The 18,611-nt window shown below is 30.5% G+C and overlaps 1 protein-coding gene across 2 annotated transcripts in view; it reads right to left on the reverse strand.

Annotated features, from left to right (window-relative positions):
- LOC139990357 (uncharacterized) overlaps positions 1-18,611 on the reverse strand; it is a 111,146-nt gene that overhangs the window by 77,700 nt on the left and 14,835 nt on the right. The window contains exon 2 of one of the 2 annotated variants that reach the window (XM_072009567.1): positions 10,289-10,641. The exons of the other annotated variant lie outside the window; for it this stretch is intronic. The gene's annotated coding sequence lies outside the window, so the exon portion shown is untranslated. The remainder of the gene's footprint in view (positions 1-10,288; positions 10,642-18,611) is intronic. 2 annotated transcript variants of the gene reach the window in all.

Genomic DNA, 18,611 nt, shown 5'->3' on the forward strand with positions numbered 1-18,611 from the left:
CTAATTCTTCCCTACTCCTTCAAAGAAAATATCGTGTCCTCGATAAGGGATGAACGTCAGTTATAATGTATTGATGCATCGATTCGTTTAACGGCGGAGGTGAAGTTGCGCGACCGTTTCCTGCTTGCTAGAAAAAGTTCCATCCAGATTCGTTCAAAAGCAGATTATGTACAGTGACTGACGAAAGTATTCGAATACTTAGCACAGAAAATTTTTATCAATATATCATGCACATTATGCGAAACTTTTTGAAATTTCGTTAGCATTGTGATGAGACACGAGAGACTATCGTGACTATTATAGTAAAATTCGAAACCAATTCGAAGATGTATAATTCTATATCGTATGTAGATATATAGAGTTTATAGAGTTAGAAGTTATAAGATATTTATTACAAATATACACTAAGCGAAAAATTATTATATAGCATGGACAGTAATCTTAAACGTACAATTAGCGTTAAAAATGATCTCACTAAATATTGTGAATTATTAATGCATGTAGCGAATAATTAGGAAGTATAAGTGAAATAATGAGAAGGTTTATTTATAAATATTAATAAAACTGGATGAAACAGCAGTTTCTAAAACCAATATATCGATTTTTACTTGTTGTCTTTTCTTTTCTTTCCGAAGATGAAAAATGAAAGGTGTGCGCTGGATATTTAAGTTTTATGTTAGAGCTTCGAAATTTTATTACAAGATTAGTTGGTAATATTGCGAGATTAATATTAATTACATTATTGAGTATACAATATGAGAAAAATATAGGTATATGTAATTAATAAGGTGAAAAAATAACATAATGTAGCGAAAGTGGTTATGAAGAAAGTAAAATTTTGTGTGTAGATCATAGCAATTGGACTCAATATTTTGTTTACTTTTATCCTAATCTTAAATTTTTATTTTTATATTACACGAAATATAGAAATATTCTTTTTAGAAGAAATTTATAAATGAATAAGTATAACCTTTATTTAAAATCGTATTTTATATATGATATTATTACATAAATAAAATTATATTAAACAATTAAATAAATATAATTAAAGTAGGGAGTAGTCTTTTAATAAAAGAAGTTATTAATCGATTATGAATGTTGATACTAATACATATTTCTTATATTGGTTAAGTATAATTTACAGGTATAGTTAGTCGGACAAACTGCGGTTTATCAGATCCGGCAAATTACAGATCCTTTAACGATCAAGCAAATACACAATACCGATATAAACTGGGTCATGGATTAGATGTTTAAACGAGATTGGAAGATTATTCAATTTGAATTATGCGATTCTCGGACTTGCTCAATCTGGAATTCTAGTAATTGGAAAGTCTGCTAATTCTTCGTCACGACTTCAATGAAATTTCCGGTTGACCAGGTTGAATGTAATAAAATATCAACGCAAGCATTACAATTCAAGCGAAGAAGGAAATTTGAAAAGGACTAAAAAGATGCAAAAATGATGGATAGTGGAAAGATGTTGAAATTGTACATAATATGCAGACGTACGTAAAATATGAAAAATTAAATATTCGCCATAATATTCAACAAATAAAACAAATGTATGCTTATACTATTTTTCTGTTACCTTAATCGTATTTATAAAAATATGAATTTACATAAACCTCTGCAATCTACTAATTATTAAGCGTGACAAGAAAAATGTATTCTAAAAATATTCTAAACCCTCTCACGATGTTTATCGAACAGGCTCATTCCCATTCGTACCAATTAATTCTCTTTCGTAAGAAATAAAATTTTTGTCTGAATGAACGAAACGAATGAAGTTCGGTTGAAAACGACCAAACGCGTATTAAATCGTCGATAATCGATCAGACGACAAGCATGTATCTGGAATCGTGAAATTGCAGGCTTGTCCGAACTGGCTGGAGGAATGAAAAATTTCCGGCCGCTTAAGAGGTTCGTTCTATTAAATGCGGATCGAATCGACATTGTTCGTAAAGGCAAAGGCGGCAATAGGTACGCTCGTTACGAGCAGTCGAGGAGACAGGATGTTTAATTAGAGGACAATCCGTTAATGGCAGTACCAGAGAGTGCCTCGCCTAATTCCACGAAATTTCATCAACGAACAAATCGAACTTCAATTCGCGAGACTCTGCTACTCGCTGGTGAGTTTCTCCTTTGGCCGATCGTAATTTAATAACGTCGGTTGCCATCATTTTTCCAATACGCTTCTGATATTGTGTTACCATCTTGGATTTATTAAGAAATTATGAAGTACAAGGGATCGTCTAACGAAGAGTGAATCTCGATTCGCTTGGATTATTCTCGCCTTGTTGGATATCGTGCGCTTTCATAAAATAAAAATAACTAAGTTTTTATTTTATAATTATTATTTAGAATAAAGGATACCTTGCTGATTTTGATGAGTTTCGGGTATGTTGTCAAAAGGAACGTGAATATTTTCCTGTACGTACGAGGTTGCTCAGCCTTAATTTTCGATTTAGATATATGTAAAAGTACTTTTGCCACTGTATATATTGCACTGTATATTATAATATTTGTCATAAGTTTGCATTAGTTTGAATTAGTTTCGTGCTAGATTTAGGACAGATTTGTGCTGTATCGTCGTTTCAGGTAGATTTTCAAGAAGGTAAAAATCTTCTGGAGGATAATGAAACAAAGAAAGCGAAGTTTTGGAAAATTTTCAATGAATATTTCAATGAATATAATTTGGAATGAAAATTACTATCGGTGAAGTTATCTCGTCACAGGGTTCTGAATAATCTTGAACAATAAGAAATTAATATGAAACAATTAATATTAACAATTTTCACTGCTTCCAATTAGGAAAATAAGAAAAGTGGATTTTCCACTTCTACAGACAATTATCTTAAAAGGATAAAGTGGATCAAAATTTGATCAAGTCGATGGAGGCTAAGTTCTCAAGGGGTCTTTATAAGAATTTTTCATCGATTTAAAAGAGGTTTAACTTTACAAACTTTTTAACAGACTTACTATCTTCTCTATCAACTTTAAACCTAAAACGAATAAACAAAAGAAATTAAACGAGCAGGTAGAGGAACAATACTTGAGGCTCAATTTTATTCAGAATTGAACTTTAAATAACGTAAAGTTTGAAACTGTTACAAAATTTATTATCGATTTGAAGAACACAAAATAGTGCAAAACGAATGATACATAAATTACATCGTATATTCTGTTCTTTGTATATAACAAATAAAACCATTGAACGTAATTTACATAAAACCTATTCTTCTTTGTAAATTCTATTCATTCAATGAAGGACATTAATCATAAAAATATTTTCCATTTGAAGAATTATATTTTTCATCAAACGTCGAAATTTTTACAAACGAAGATTCGATCGATAAATCACACGATTCGGAAAGCAATAATTCTATCAAAGTAAATTTCATGCAATCGTGTTGTTGAAATTTAATCTCGAAATTCGATTCAATCAACACCTGATTCACTTAATTACGAATTAACTCGCACAGAATTGGTTAGCTAGTTTAATAGGTGAAAGCTTTTTCGGCGACGCATCAATCAACGCGATGAATCAAGACTACACACACAAATCACAATCGATACAAAATTAATTCACACGGACGCGAACCAACTTCGAACGAGTATGTTTTACTGTTTTGTTACAGGATCTAATTGAACAATATAAACAAAAGTACTTATATTTAGCGACTAATGAAACATTTGCTTGAACGTTAATATAAACCAGTGGTATAAAGTTCGGACAAACTTATTTGGTAATTAACGATAATTACAAATTCATTACCATTATATTACGTTATTACAAAGATATTAATAAGATATATAACGAAAAATTACAATTTTTCATGAAACTACATTTCAATTAAAGATGAGAATATTCTACATACACATCTGAATTAACTTTCTATGGATTAAAAGGATAATACTGTCATCCCTAGTTAAAATGCACGATCTAGCGTTTCTTCATTTTCCAAATATGTTGAAATATTTGGAGTTTCTCATGGTTTTTATTTTTTAAGTAAAATTATACTGCGTAGGTTTTTATAGCACAAATTTTAATAAAAATACTTGATATAAATATTTTCAAGCGCATCCAACTTACATATGTATGATAAAAGTAGCTTGTCATTGAACGTTGATTAATAATAAAATGTCTGGTAAAGTGGTGGTAATCTTGATTAATATGTAACGACTTTGAAGAGTTTCTTAATCTCTTAACCAGGGGATCCCTTGATTGCTAAACTTCATAAATGACATGCATAATACACGCATAGAAGTTGGGAAATGAAAAAAGAATGGCTCCACTACGTCTTCTTCCATGTAATCCAAATGTAAATGTAACTTGTCCTTTAAAATGAAAACGACATTAAAAAAAAAAAAAAAAAAAAAAACAGAAAATTCCTAAGCAAAAAAACTATTATGTGCAGAAGATTGACAATCTTAATAATGAATTAATTCGATTTCCCAATCGAATAAATTAACACGTTTAATCTAATACGACCAAAGATTAGGAAATTCATAATACAATTTCCAAGTTCCTGTAATTCACCAATGATACTTCCACAAACGTGTGTGTACGTCTACGTAATATAATACACGGAACATTGTTTTTTTCTCGTATCTGCCGTTTCACGACGTCACGTATTCTCAATTCGTTTAAAAATTCACCAGCACGATATACAAAAAGCAACGATATTAGTATCAGCCACTGTCGCCGGAAATGTAGGAAGCGGATGGATGACGCTTTGGTCACGCATTAAATCAAATAGTAAGGTCCAGCGCGCGTGTGCGTCAGCCAGTCAACAGGAATTTAAATTTCAGCTCGATTGTACAGCAGTCGGTGGTTCGATGAAATATGAAAAAATTAGCAGGCGATCCACAGCCGTCAACTTGTCACAGACTTGTTCGTTATTTCGAGCGACGCGCGATCGTCTCTGGTGAAAAAGGAGAGAAAGAGAAATGTAGAATGGAAAATAACACGAATCAATTGTAACGCGACGATCAAAGTGCGATCCACTCGAACGAGAATCGTTCCACATGGAATCACGCGGAAGCCGATGTTATCGCGGCGGATTATTTCCAAAGTCGCAGTGTCCGCTGCTAATTTCGAGATACAATATTAATTCGGGGACAATTTTCAGATAGCAGTTTGAGTGGGTCTGAATGAATTGATGATTATATGGAAATTGAACAAAGCAAGGATCATCACTATGTTCCTGTTATTTATGATGTATACATTTTATTCTTTTTGTAATATTAATAATAGAGCTATTTGCGATTAAATTATAAAAGCTTTACTAAAAACTCGAAATAAAAGATATACATACGTAAATTGTATGTACGTATTATCTATTATTAACGCAAGATTTATCTATAAAATTTATGCATATATCATTGCAAAATTATCAAATAACGTTATCTATTGATATAAGATACATTGTGTATTTTAAACCTATAAAATTTCTACGAAAACTTGCAAATTGGCCATTCTGACCATTCGGGTATTTCAAGAGTTAATGATTCAAGTAAACAATTATGAAATATCGATGACGAGTTGTAAATCTGTTCGATTAATTCATTAAGGTTCTGTTACATTATAAAACGTAACTTACAGAAACTCAATAGTTGCGTCGGTATCTATCATTGACGATATAATACTTAAGGTTTACATAATTAAGAGGACGCAACATATGCGTCAATAGCAGCGTATATTTATATTAGGGGAATATATCCTAATTACGTCCTAACAGTTTCAAACGATTGAATGTTTCTACTTTAATTTTGTTCGAGTTTTAACCATGTAGGGACCATTGTGTCGAAGCAATTTATCAAAATTCAAACCCTTGACGCAGATGTGAAAAGGTTAAAGGTTGAGATCGATTCATTTATAACAATGAGATCGTGAATTGATCGAGATACACTTGCAATTGAGGCTATCATAATCTTATTATTGCAGGGCTAATGGAATATTTATAAGACGTAGAGTGGGATAGACGTGATTGATCAGAGTTTCCTTTGAAATGGCAAAAAAGGCGATGACGTGATTAGGAACCTTGCACAGCGGGTGAGCCATTATAGTTTGTAACAAGTTCTATAATAAAGAGTGATGGTTTGCCAGATTTGAAGGAGTTGATTTATGGGGTCACCTGTATTGTTGTGATCTGACGACCTTACAAATTCTGGGTTCTAGACAACAAGAAAAACATGTATGGTAATCGGTCTGTTATACTTCGCAATGTAAAATTTATATTTCAACAAAAAAGGTGGAAATAAGGACTAACAGGATGAGAGATTGATTTACTTTCCAAATAAAAATTGTACATTACCTAACAATAAAATCAATATAAATATGTTATTAAAATTGAAATATTTTGAGTGATATAGGATTGTTATGTAATAGTATAGCTTATGTGATCTAAATTTTTATTTTTATTTCTTTATTTTTAATCATCTTTATTTTTAGTTAGATAATAAGATATAAGAACTTATTGCACGTTATATAGTAACTTATGATAAGATTTATCTAAATATTACTCCTACATTACTATCCCAATATACTTTCGAAATTAATTGAACTCTCGGAAAAGCAATAAAATGTTCTTCTTGTCCTTTAAATTATTCTATTTCGATCTTTAGTATAATTTCAATAAAGAATAACTTTTTTCTTAAAGAGCGTATTATACATTTTTACAAGAGCATTCTATACATTTTTACTATATTTTTTGCAATTACTTTATTAATATAATAAAATGATTCTTTTGATTCAACAATATATTTATTTTATTTCAATTTGTAACAATAAAAACTCACATATATGACACTATAATTAATTGTTTCCTCATTATGATACGTTATTTAGGAAATTAAACATTCTGCTCATTCCTCAGGAATAAAAGTAACAAAGAATAACTTTAGAATAATTTTTTCTCTCTGGATATATATCAGAATATTTTTATTTTTTAATACATACGCATAATGTTAAAATTTTTAAAATTTACGTATTTATTTTTGTATATTTAATTAGCATACCTAGTAGATATTTGAAAGCACAGAATGCGAACGTTAAAAACTTCGCAACAAACATGTAGAATAAATAACTTCTCTACAGCCACGATCAACAAATATTATAGTAACTTTCACGAAGCTTCGCTCCCTCTTTACTTTCCTCTGTACGAGTAATATTATATGTATGTGTATCTAGTTGCCTACACACAAACTTGGGCTAACACACGCGGAAAAGGATTTTCCTGTAAGGAAAAATGCGGGTAAAGCGATCCAAAGAAATTTTCGTGATATTCATGGGGTACAGTTCAAGAGATTGAGCTTGTTTCTTTTTCGATTGGAAGGAAATGAAAATAAGGAAATAAAAAAGGAAATAAAGGAAGTTTCGAGAAATATAGAGTTTTCGAGAAAATAAAGACAGAGTTTACTACTTAGAATGCGGATGTTATACCAGCAATAAAATTTTCATAAACCGAAGAATGGAAATAACACTAGAAAAGGAATGACTTTTAATGATTAGTTTTAAAGTTTAATACGTGGTGTCCTGTAATAAAAAATGTGGCATTGAATTCTTGCTCGCTGTTAACTTTTAATAAATCAGCTTTGGGGTTGTTTCAGAGTTTCTAACATTTCGATGAAATAGATGTTTTAGCAGTTTATAGCAGTTTTTAGCAACCTCGGACAAATCGAATTTCTAGTATATGTTAACGTTATATCGAGAAAAATTTGCAATTAGGTTTTCTAAATAATTATACAAATATCCAGAGGGATAGTAAGTATTAATAAAAGTTAGAAAAGCAAATATTATAATTATGAATTTTAAAAATGATACGAATACAATATATTCTTCAATGATAGAAAAAATGTTAAAAATATTACGAACAAATACAGAGAAATAAATAAAGACATCGTCAATATATTATTTAGAAAATGCGAAATTCTGATATTTTCACGTAAAATTATTTAATGCACTGTGCAAGTGACATCTTGGTTCTCTGTATTTATGGCTGAAACCAAACAAGAGACCAAGCAATTCGTATTGATGCATCGAAGGGTATCGGAAGTTTTTGGATTGGCAAACAATTTACAAACATACCAGTAAAATGAGAAATTTGTTATAAAACTGGCACATACTATATGTAAATGTCAAATATATCATAAAAATAAATGGTTATTTCACACCGCATATATAAATAATATATTTATATTTAATTATAATTTTATATTTTATAATACATTCACTTCAACATCTTTTTATTACGTATATTAGCATATATTTTTTCATTCTGTGATGTTAGAGCCGTGCCAGGACTCAGTTTCTATTAGATAATAATTTATTTACCTGTGGATTCCTTATCTTGCATTAAAAATACATTATGTCCCAAACTTAAAAAAATGTTAAACTCTGTAACCAAACTCTTTGCTTCGCTTACATTAATTCATGTTTTTGACTCCACGACAAAATTTCTAATTAAAAAAATGACTCGCATAAAACTCCCGAAGTCCAACAATTTACTACTTCGGATTAATCCGGCACCAACTTAAACCTCAATAACTTGTTAGGTTTTAATAAATCAGGTTTTGGATTGTTTCGAATTTTTTAACATTTCGATGAGATGTTCAATATCATAGGAATTTATAACATTCTTGCATCTCAGTTGCATCTATTGTATCATTCGTAATACTATTTGAATTAACTTCGTCCAAGCGTCAATCATCATCCGCTCCTTGCAGAGTGCGTATTCGACGACCGCAGATCTTTCAACGGAACTTACATACATTCGTTGAACTGTGTAATAAAAGAGTACACGCGTCTACGAATATGCAGTGGTTTATTAGAAACACTGAAGCAAATGCTACGGTCAAGGATCTTTGGAATGTCAGAGAGGAAAAGACTGTTGGAGGATGTTGCGGAGTGTACGGAGAGTGAAAGGTACATTAGTTACAGGAGAAGGGTGAGCAAAGGGTTAAAGAGCACGGTATACAGGATGACCCATGTAACTAGGACAAGATATTTAAATAAGTATCAATGAAATATCGTTAAATATAATTACAAAATGTATTTGTACACGTATTTTTCAATGAGGAATTTTTAAATTAAATTTTACATCTTGTTTTCATAGTACCAAATTTAATGTAATCATATGAAAGTATATATTATTACTACATGATACGAAATTTATTATAGAGCCTAATTTACTAGCACATAAATTCAATAACAAATGCGCAGATGTACAAGCATTCTTTGTACTCGTTGTAATAAATTAAATTTACATATGTAACGCTAACATTATTTCTATTAAACTTCATCGATATCTATTTAGTTTTTGTCGCTCAACTACATATGCATCATAATTTTGACTAATGAAATTCTCCTTTATCTTTTACCTCTTCATTGTTATAACCTGTGCTACTTGTGTGGAACACGCTGTATACCGTTTAGCCGTGCAGTGGAAACGTATACATATACTGCACGTTCCTTTACAACTCCCTTGCGGATCGTATGAAAAATATGGTTTTTGGTGATAGTCTGGCTATTGTCGGTTACATAAAACTAAAACGATACGTTATGCCGGAAAAAAATATATTGCTCTGCGTTTTCGAGTTTTCTTCGAAGGAGCTAAAAGGAGCTCAGCTTATACAGTTTGAATTAGGTACTTTAAAAATATCAAGGAAGAGGCGAAACTTATAGAACGTGTTCAAAGTTGGGATCAGATGCGAAGGGATTCTGGTTTATTAGACTCTTGCTATCTCGAACATAGTGTTCCTAAATATTGTTTTTACTTAGTATTTCAAAAGACAAATATCTAAGTTAATGATAGTACGCGTTATAAAATATGTTTTTACATATTCTTCCAGTTCTTCATTTTTTAGATATTCTTAATTGTTATTCTTGTAATTATGAATGGAATTTACAGGAAAACATAGAGCTGACAGAAATATTAATACGATTCTGAGACTTAATAAACTTAATAATCCTATATAGGTACCAACATATACAGCGATGAGCATATAAATGGGAAAATTTTATTTTCACAATTTTCGTGTAAAATAGAAGATTTACTTATTATTATATTTATATTAATTACGTAAAATAGAAAAGCTACTTATTGCTAAATGAAGTGTTTCAAGCACAAAAATATATCTGAAATGTATAAATACAAGGTAATTTTATTGTATCTATACGACCTCCGCTGTATATCCATTAAATTTTATTTGTCTTTTGGTGGCTGATTTCGGTGATCGTAAATCATCGCTTAAAGACACGCAAACGTTCCAGCAGTTCACTCACCTTAAACATTGTCGATTGGCGAGTCGTAACGCGGCGACGTTCTAGCGGTGATGATTTCGTGCGGTGCGAAATCATGCGCTCGAGTGGCAGGCAGATAATACACGAGGCAGGAGACTCCGACGAGGAACAGGAAGAACAGGAACACGATGTCGAACATTAACAGGGAGTTCAAGGTCATCAGCTGCATCGTGCGCGTACAACTTTCTCCACCATTACACACATATACACGCGGATCCTCACGCAAGCGCGTTCTCACCCACCAGGTATATTTCCTTCCACTTCGACTTTCGTATCCTTTGGTATCCTCGTCTTCCGTTTCCTCGTTTAGCTCGCGATGGATGCGCGAGTATCAACTTTTTGGAAGAATATATTTTTCAGAGAGGTTTGTTTGAAGCGATAACGATTGAAATTTGAACGTAGCAATCCGCTTAATAGATGGAATAAACGATGATTATATATGCATATGAATATACATCATCGGCTTTAAATATAAAAATATCTATTTAAAGACAAATTTTAATTTATCCAATATTCTACATGATAAGTTATATTAGACGGCGTGAGTGGAATAACAGATTTATAATAAAATATGTATGTGCGATTTTTTGCAGGTTAACGTTTCTCGCGAAAGATTAAACAATATGGCTTTTATTGTAAGATATATTCGAAAAGTAAGTGGAGGAGCTGAAGAGGGAAATGAAAGAGGAAAGGGAAAGAAGGGAAAGAGAGAGAGAGACAGAGAGAAAGGAGAGTGGAATAAGAAAAAGAAAGAATTATTGGGTAGAATTAGAAGAATTGAGGAGGAGCAGGAAAGGACAGAGAGAGAGAGAGAGAGAGAGAGAGAGAGAGAGAGAGAGAGAGAGAGAGAGAAAGAAGAAACATAGTAATCAAAGGAGTGGACTGGAACGGAGGAAGCAATGAAGAGACAGTAAAGGAGTTCATAAACGAAAAAATGAGGATAGGGGCAGAAGTAGAAAAAGTACATACGATAAAGGTAGGGAGCAAGAACGCAATAATAGAAGCGACAATGAAATCGATGGAGGAAAAATGAAGGATCATGAAGGAGAAAAGTAAATTGAAAAAGTGGGTATACATGGACGATGATCTGACAAGAAAGGAAAGGGAAATACAGCAACACATAAGAAAGGTAGCCAGAGAAAGAAAGGAAAAGGTCGAATATGTAAAGATTGGATACAGAACACTAAAAATAGAAAACAAATGGTATAGGTGGAACGAAAACAAAGAGAGACTGGAGGAAGAAAGAAAGAGAGGGGAAGAAAAAAAAGGAAAAAAGGGAAAAAGAGGGGGGGACTACAAAGGGGGCTTTTATTGTATCTAAACAAAGTGAGCATTATACCTATGCAATTTCATCAATTGTTTATAAATCTTCTTCTTTTTCATTCGAAAATTTCTATAAATCGTCGATGGTATTTTTCTGCTCTTTTATTTCTAGATACAATAAATCCCGAAATTTTATATGAACTTTTTATACGAATACGGAAAGAGTAAAAACAAGATTATCCTGCATAAACGGCTTTTCCGTTGAAAGCTAATCTTTTTTTAAAATCAGTAATGTTTGTATAAGAGAGGAATCATATTTTCCTTTTACTGTGTACACAAAATTATCCCGTAAATCTATAAAATCTATCGGAAGGGTAATTACAAGTTCTCATTAAAATGTCAAGTTTTTCAAAATTTTTGGTTTACCGCTTCCACGAGGATTGGTGCTATGGAATTTCAATAGACATTCAAGGTAGCCTGGCCACAATCAGCTGAAATGTTGAACTGCAAATCGAACCATAATTGGATTTTCCGGAGGTTATCGATATCAAGTTATGCGCGAATCGTTAATACCACCTCTATTATAATGAGCTATTTGTGCGTCGTGCATTGTGATATCGACTGGTATGAATGGTACTTTTACTTCGAAATTAATGCAACATAATTGAAATCATCATCGATCGTGCCATATACGGGAATAAAATCGAATTCGAAAGTCGATTTTCCAAGTGTGTTATTTGTATACATTATATGAATTGCATATCGACTCGATACATACATTAAGCATAAGTGCGATAAGACTTCAACCCCTAAAATTGTAAAGTATGCATATAAATTTTAATACCGGTTTTATTCGTTCGAAATGTAATGTAAAATCGACAACATTTACATTTACTAAATTCAGATATAATTATTAATATAAATATGTTTACTGAGTAAATAATTTTGCTTGCAAAATAAGTTACCAAATTTGATCACTGAAATAGACTATGAAGTCATTTAAATAAAGCTTCTAGAACTCAAATGTTTCTAAGAAGACTCAATATAACGACACTTGAAACATTTTACAATAGACACATATTTGTAACACTAGTTAACAGTTACTAATCTTTGTTATTATAAGTGAAAACAATATTTCCTATACTATATATCTTTATATATTTTATCTATAACTATTTCTGTGGTAACGCAAGGTGTAAATAAAGCTATTTAAGAAACAACAGATAAACCCAATCATTAATCAGTTCCTGTTTGATACGACAAAATAATATGCGTTCCATAATAATAATTGTTATACAGTACACACTGTAAACAATGCTTTCTTATTGCAAAAACGCACATATTTTCATATTAGAAATGAATCATTTCCAGCAACTTTCTAATCGTGTTATTTTTAGTGGCGCAATTAGTCCACGTTATAAGAGGTCCGACTGTATATCATAATTAAATATAATATTTAGGGGTGCTATTAAGACGATAAAAAGACTGACAAGAGATGCACATATCTGGGAATTGAATCGCAAATAATCGTTACGGGTGGAAAAGTTTTGTGAGAACACTTCAATCGATCTTGAACGTCTAGTACACGTCTGGTGCAACGAAAGAAGAAGATTTCGATCTTTTGAAACACAATAGATCCAAGCCATTAGTTGCAGTGACAGTGATATGGCGAAAGAAGAAACGTTTAAGTGCAGAAGACAGCATCGACATCGATCAACGATTAGATGTATCTAATCTGTGGAAAACTTCCACGCGGGAATAGCTCGTTTTAGGTTCCAGATAAGAGAAGCTTTCGATAACATGTGAAAAGTTAAACAATTTCATATTTTTTTCATTTTCTAATAGAATTTTTACATTGCAGTAAAAAGATACAGTTCGATCAAAGAAATATAGAAATCTTTTGCAACTTTTCATTTGAAAAATTGTTCTTGCGTTCGTAGAATATTTTTGCTTCATCCACTTATTTATACATTAGGTATAATCGTACCTACAAATAAATGAAATTTATATATCGATTGATTCCTTGAATATCATTAATTCATTACTTTCTTCTCTTACTAATCTTAATTCTCTCATTTTTTCTCTCTTGTAATTATTGTTAAATGTTTGGCTTATATATTATATGATTCTTTATTACATAGCATTATTAATAATTTTATATCATAAGAAAGTATTAAATATAATGTTTGAATGACGATACATTATAGAAAGATATTATATATGAACACTTTACGGCATCGGCTTTCAAATAATTAATTTTTTGAAGAAAATACAAAGTCTGAACTGTTTAATTATAAATTGTTTTCAAATACGTTCAAGTATGTAGATATATTATCGACGGTAACAATTAAATTCGATGAAATAACGTAGATAATTATTTTTTCTCAAGGAGAAAGATTTATCCGATTCATTTTTTCTCTCTTGTAATTATTGTTAAATGTTTGGCTTATATATTATATGATTCTTTATTACATAGCATTATTAATAATTTTATATCATAAGAAAGTATTTAATATAATGTTTGAATGACAATACATTATAGAAAGATATTATATATGAACACTTTACGGCATCGGCTTTCAAATAATTAATCTTTTGAAGAAAATACAAAGTCTGAACTGTTTAATTAAAAATTGTTTTCAAATACGTTCAAGTATGTAGATATATTATCGACGGTAACAATTAAATTCGATGGAATAACGTAGATAATTATTTTTTCTCAAGGAGAAAGATTTATCCGATTCTATTTAATATTCTGCATTCTCATTGTATTTGATTCTGGAAAATTAATTTCATCAATTGTCTGAAAAATATCGTATTACAAATTAAACGTGCAAGACATCGAGCACAAATCTATAAATAAATTCCATTTCATTCTGTATCAGAACATCTTAACATATACTTGACATAGTTTTTCCTTTCGAACAGCAAGTCAATACGTATAAATTAACTAGTGACCTATTCTACTCGAGATTTATTAATACCAAATAGGAAACTTGAATTATTTCCTGCAATTCGAAGAAAAATGTGCAACTTCGATCGACATCTTGTTGAACCACTTGACATTATTTTTTCGACCGTTCAACGAATCGCTCAATCATTGACGCGAGGTTGACGATAAGGTTAACTGATTTCACAGAATTTATTTCAGTCTAAAATCAAGAAGTAGATGTATTACGGTATGTAACATGGTTTATGTTAAGGATAAGTTTTCGTGTAATTACCATTTTACGAAATGAAGTGCAATTACGCTTCATAAATATGTTATGTTTAAATGAAATAATTACAAGAAATAAATCAGCTTTTCTGATCCCATTATACTAAACTCTTAACAAGATTTTTCTGTTAATTGCTAAAGAAAAGGGACTCTTAATAACAGAATAATTAAAAGGGTAGCAAGCGTAAAGTCTTTTAATATCTACCGTTTAAGGTATTAAACCACGCCTAATTAAAATCATCTTTTCTTCACGAGTACTATATATTATACATATAATTTAAACAACGGTTTGAGTTATCATCAGATATAAATTAGTTCCATTATGTTTATAGTTACTGCTCGTTCTAATTATTTATACTATGCATTACATTTAAAGAAAAAAAAGGAAAAATGATAACACAATCATTTGATCACGCGCAATAAATTTTATATTAATTATGTAACAAATACTTGACCCTACATTTTTATCGTATTTCAACTTTGCTCATTAAACGTCCGTAAATTTGCTAAATGCTATTAACGCCAGCTTTTTTTCTCGTTAATTAAAGCATACTTTACATAAGCTGCCGCTTTTACAAAGTTTGTTGTTAAATCTAGCAGGATCTTTATTTAAGAGGGAAAAAGAGCAGAAAACTGTGTCGCATAATTTCCATGTTTATCTCCGTGTCATTTTCGAATCATCGGAGCAGATACGACGAGCTAGTGACATTTTTAATGTATATACTCGCCGGTAATTAACACAATTGGTGGCGTCATTAACAGCTGTATCACGGTTGATTTGACCTGTCTATGAGCCTGTCTGCTCCGACGATTTTCCACTTACGCAAATTCATCGGCATACTGAATGCAAGTCGATCTTCATCGGCCTTGCATCGCCACTGCCACCGGAAATTTACGGTATAACATAATTTCCGTTCAGAAACACGTTTTCAAAAGATAAACTCTACCTCTGGCGAAGTCTGCTTGTTCCAATAGATCGGAAGTTACTATGAAAATTTGTAAATCGCTCGAGTATGGAAACTGTGGAGAGCATCTGCCGTGTTTAAGCATCTAGAATCGAATCGAAGATTTAACGTGTGATTTATCGATTCTCTTTCGTTGTTTCCGCTCTTTGCGAGTGAACGACGATCGTTTAATTACACGCATTAATATCGTTGAAGTTATGCCAAGGGAGTGGCATAATTGAGTCGTACAGAAGTTAGCATGGTGACTACAAAATAATTGGCTTTACATAATAATTAATGAGATTCAAGTACATGAAATTTCGTATCAAGCAGTAATACTTTCACGCGACTACAGATATTTGATGCTGTGAAAGTGAAATGTAGAACCTGATAAGAAAACGATTGATAGGGAAATAATGGTACCTGCGTGTAAATAGTTTTTGTAGCCACTGTATATTGATCAATTTTATCGAAAGTAATTATTTGCTTTGTGGAAAACTATTATATAAAATAAATTATATAAAATAAATATTGATCGTACGTTTTAGTATTAAGGTTACAGGAATTTATTAAAGGAATTATAAGAGTAAATAATTATTAAATAAACATAACAACGTGAAATATACGAAATATGGCGCTTCTTGTAATGCTTGGTAGAACAATTTTCTACCGAGGTTTTATTCTTTAAATTATGTTCTGAAAAACAGTTACAGTAAACAGTTAGAGTAAACAATTTATTAAAGAATTTCTCAAAGAGTGTTTAACTCCTGAATGGTTCAACTGAAAAATGTAAACATCTCAAATAAGGGAAGTAGAAAATTGTTAATTATTTAAACCCTGAGGATCTAAAATATTATTTGTGCGTATTAAAAATGAAAAAAGTATTCAGTAACGTAACACTGTTATCGCAAGGATACGTACTCATATGGACCCTTAATTTACAGCGGGTGTTTTATCTAAAATTCATATATATATATAGTTGTTTGTTTTCAAAATTAAATCCTGCAGAATTAACGAACTTTTTTTGTAATTAAAACTGTGTGACCGGAGATGAATTAATTTAACGTAACAGTGAACAACTTTAATGTTCGTTAATGAAATCTCTTGTGCCCTGTATTCGCGCAATAAATTTTTCCAAAATCCAATTGATTTAATTAATTTCAATTATTTATTTATTGAATATTTGAGTTGGTTGGTATTGTTATGAAAGATTATAAAAAAATATATTTGTCTAAGTTATCAAAAACTGAAATTTCGATATTATATAGAAACAGATTATGACGTGCTGCACGCAAAATAGTTTTAGCTTTGAATATTATAAATTTCTTTCTTCACAATTTAATAAAATCAGATTGAAAATGATGCGATGATATGTATACCTGTAAATGAATAAAGTGAACGCGTCATACTCTTTGTTTGCCAGCTGTTACTCGTTTTTAACGTGTGTTAGCCTGCAGGCAATGGGAAGATAATTTCATTTAACGCAACGAAGGGCTATGTTTCAACATGTGTCTTCAACGCGTTTCGTTAAAAAAAATTGATATTCTAACTTTCTGACACAATAGATGAATTCCAACAGAGGTAACATAAAACAACGGGAAAATAATAGAATATTTGAATATCCAAAATTGTGTTAAATTTATAAATATTAAAATAAAATATCGAATTGTTTGTCTGCTAATTATGTGAATATCGCGCGACGTTTAAAATATATTATATATATTTACAATTAAATATTCGTCTTATTATAAAACAGGGTTCGTAATGTAACATTTTTCAATAAATATATGTACACGACAAAAATTTCTCATATACTCGTGAAACATGTCAATACTTTATACCTAATACTTTATAAAGATATTTATCTAATATTTTAATAATTCAACCTTCAATGTATCAGTTACTCGTAAAATGTAATATTGTATTGATTATTTCGTAACAATTAACACGTATGTTTTAAAAGTTGAAGCAAATATATAATATTTATAATAAGATAATATTGTTAGAAGTCAGTATCGTGTTATGGCAAAATTTTACCAGTTCTTTTATTTTCTTTCTTTCATAAGAAAACGTATTTGCATACTTGGTGTAAATGCAAATTATATAAAATTTTAAAACAGCAAATTAAAACTAAAAAACTTCAATGTTTTCAATCTTAAAAATAAAAACAATCTGCAATTCTCAATATAATACAACAATTAAATGATTCTAAGACATTTACATTGATTTTATTCACAAGCCTTTCGTTCAGAACACATGGTTCCGTGTTTTCTATTTTTATGTAAGTATGCGCTATACATTATACGAATAACATGATGATAATTATACGAATTACATGTATAGCAATGGATGTTATTTATGTTATATATATATGTATAACGAAGCACAACGTTGTATTATTCTATTTGATGTAATTTTCGTACTAGAACTTACCGGCGGTGAATTTAATTTTCATTAAAGGAATGTACTACATCATACGATTAATTAGTGCAATGTAAATGGGTAAATGTACAAGAAGAGTAAAGGCATAAATTCTGAAAATTATCTAAAGAAAAGTTGGTTTTACCAAATTCAAATAAATTAGCATAGAAGCAATCATTGAAAATTCTTATATGTGCTTTAAATAATTATACCTCTGATAAAAGTCTTAATATTTATGTAATTATATTTTTTCTTATATTTTATTTCAATGATAAAGGAGTGCTTCATATATTGAATAATTCTGGCGAAGTAATAAAAATAAATATTAAGTAACTTCGGATAATTAATTCAAAGTCGTATAATGCATTTCTGTAATTGTAATAAATGCAATCGTTTCAGCATAATACAATAAGGTTTGGAAATTTTTCCTAGAAAAATTTCGTTACTCGTAATAACGAAA

This window comes from Bombus fervidus, chromosome 8, assembly GCF_041682495.2.
Source record: "Bombus fervidus isolate BK054 chromosome 8, iyBomFerv1, whole genome shotgun sequence".
NCBI classification, from domain to species: domain Eukaryota; kingdom Metazoa; phylum Arthropoda; class Insecta; order Hymenoptera; family Apidae; genus Bombus; species Bombus fervidus.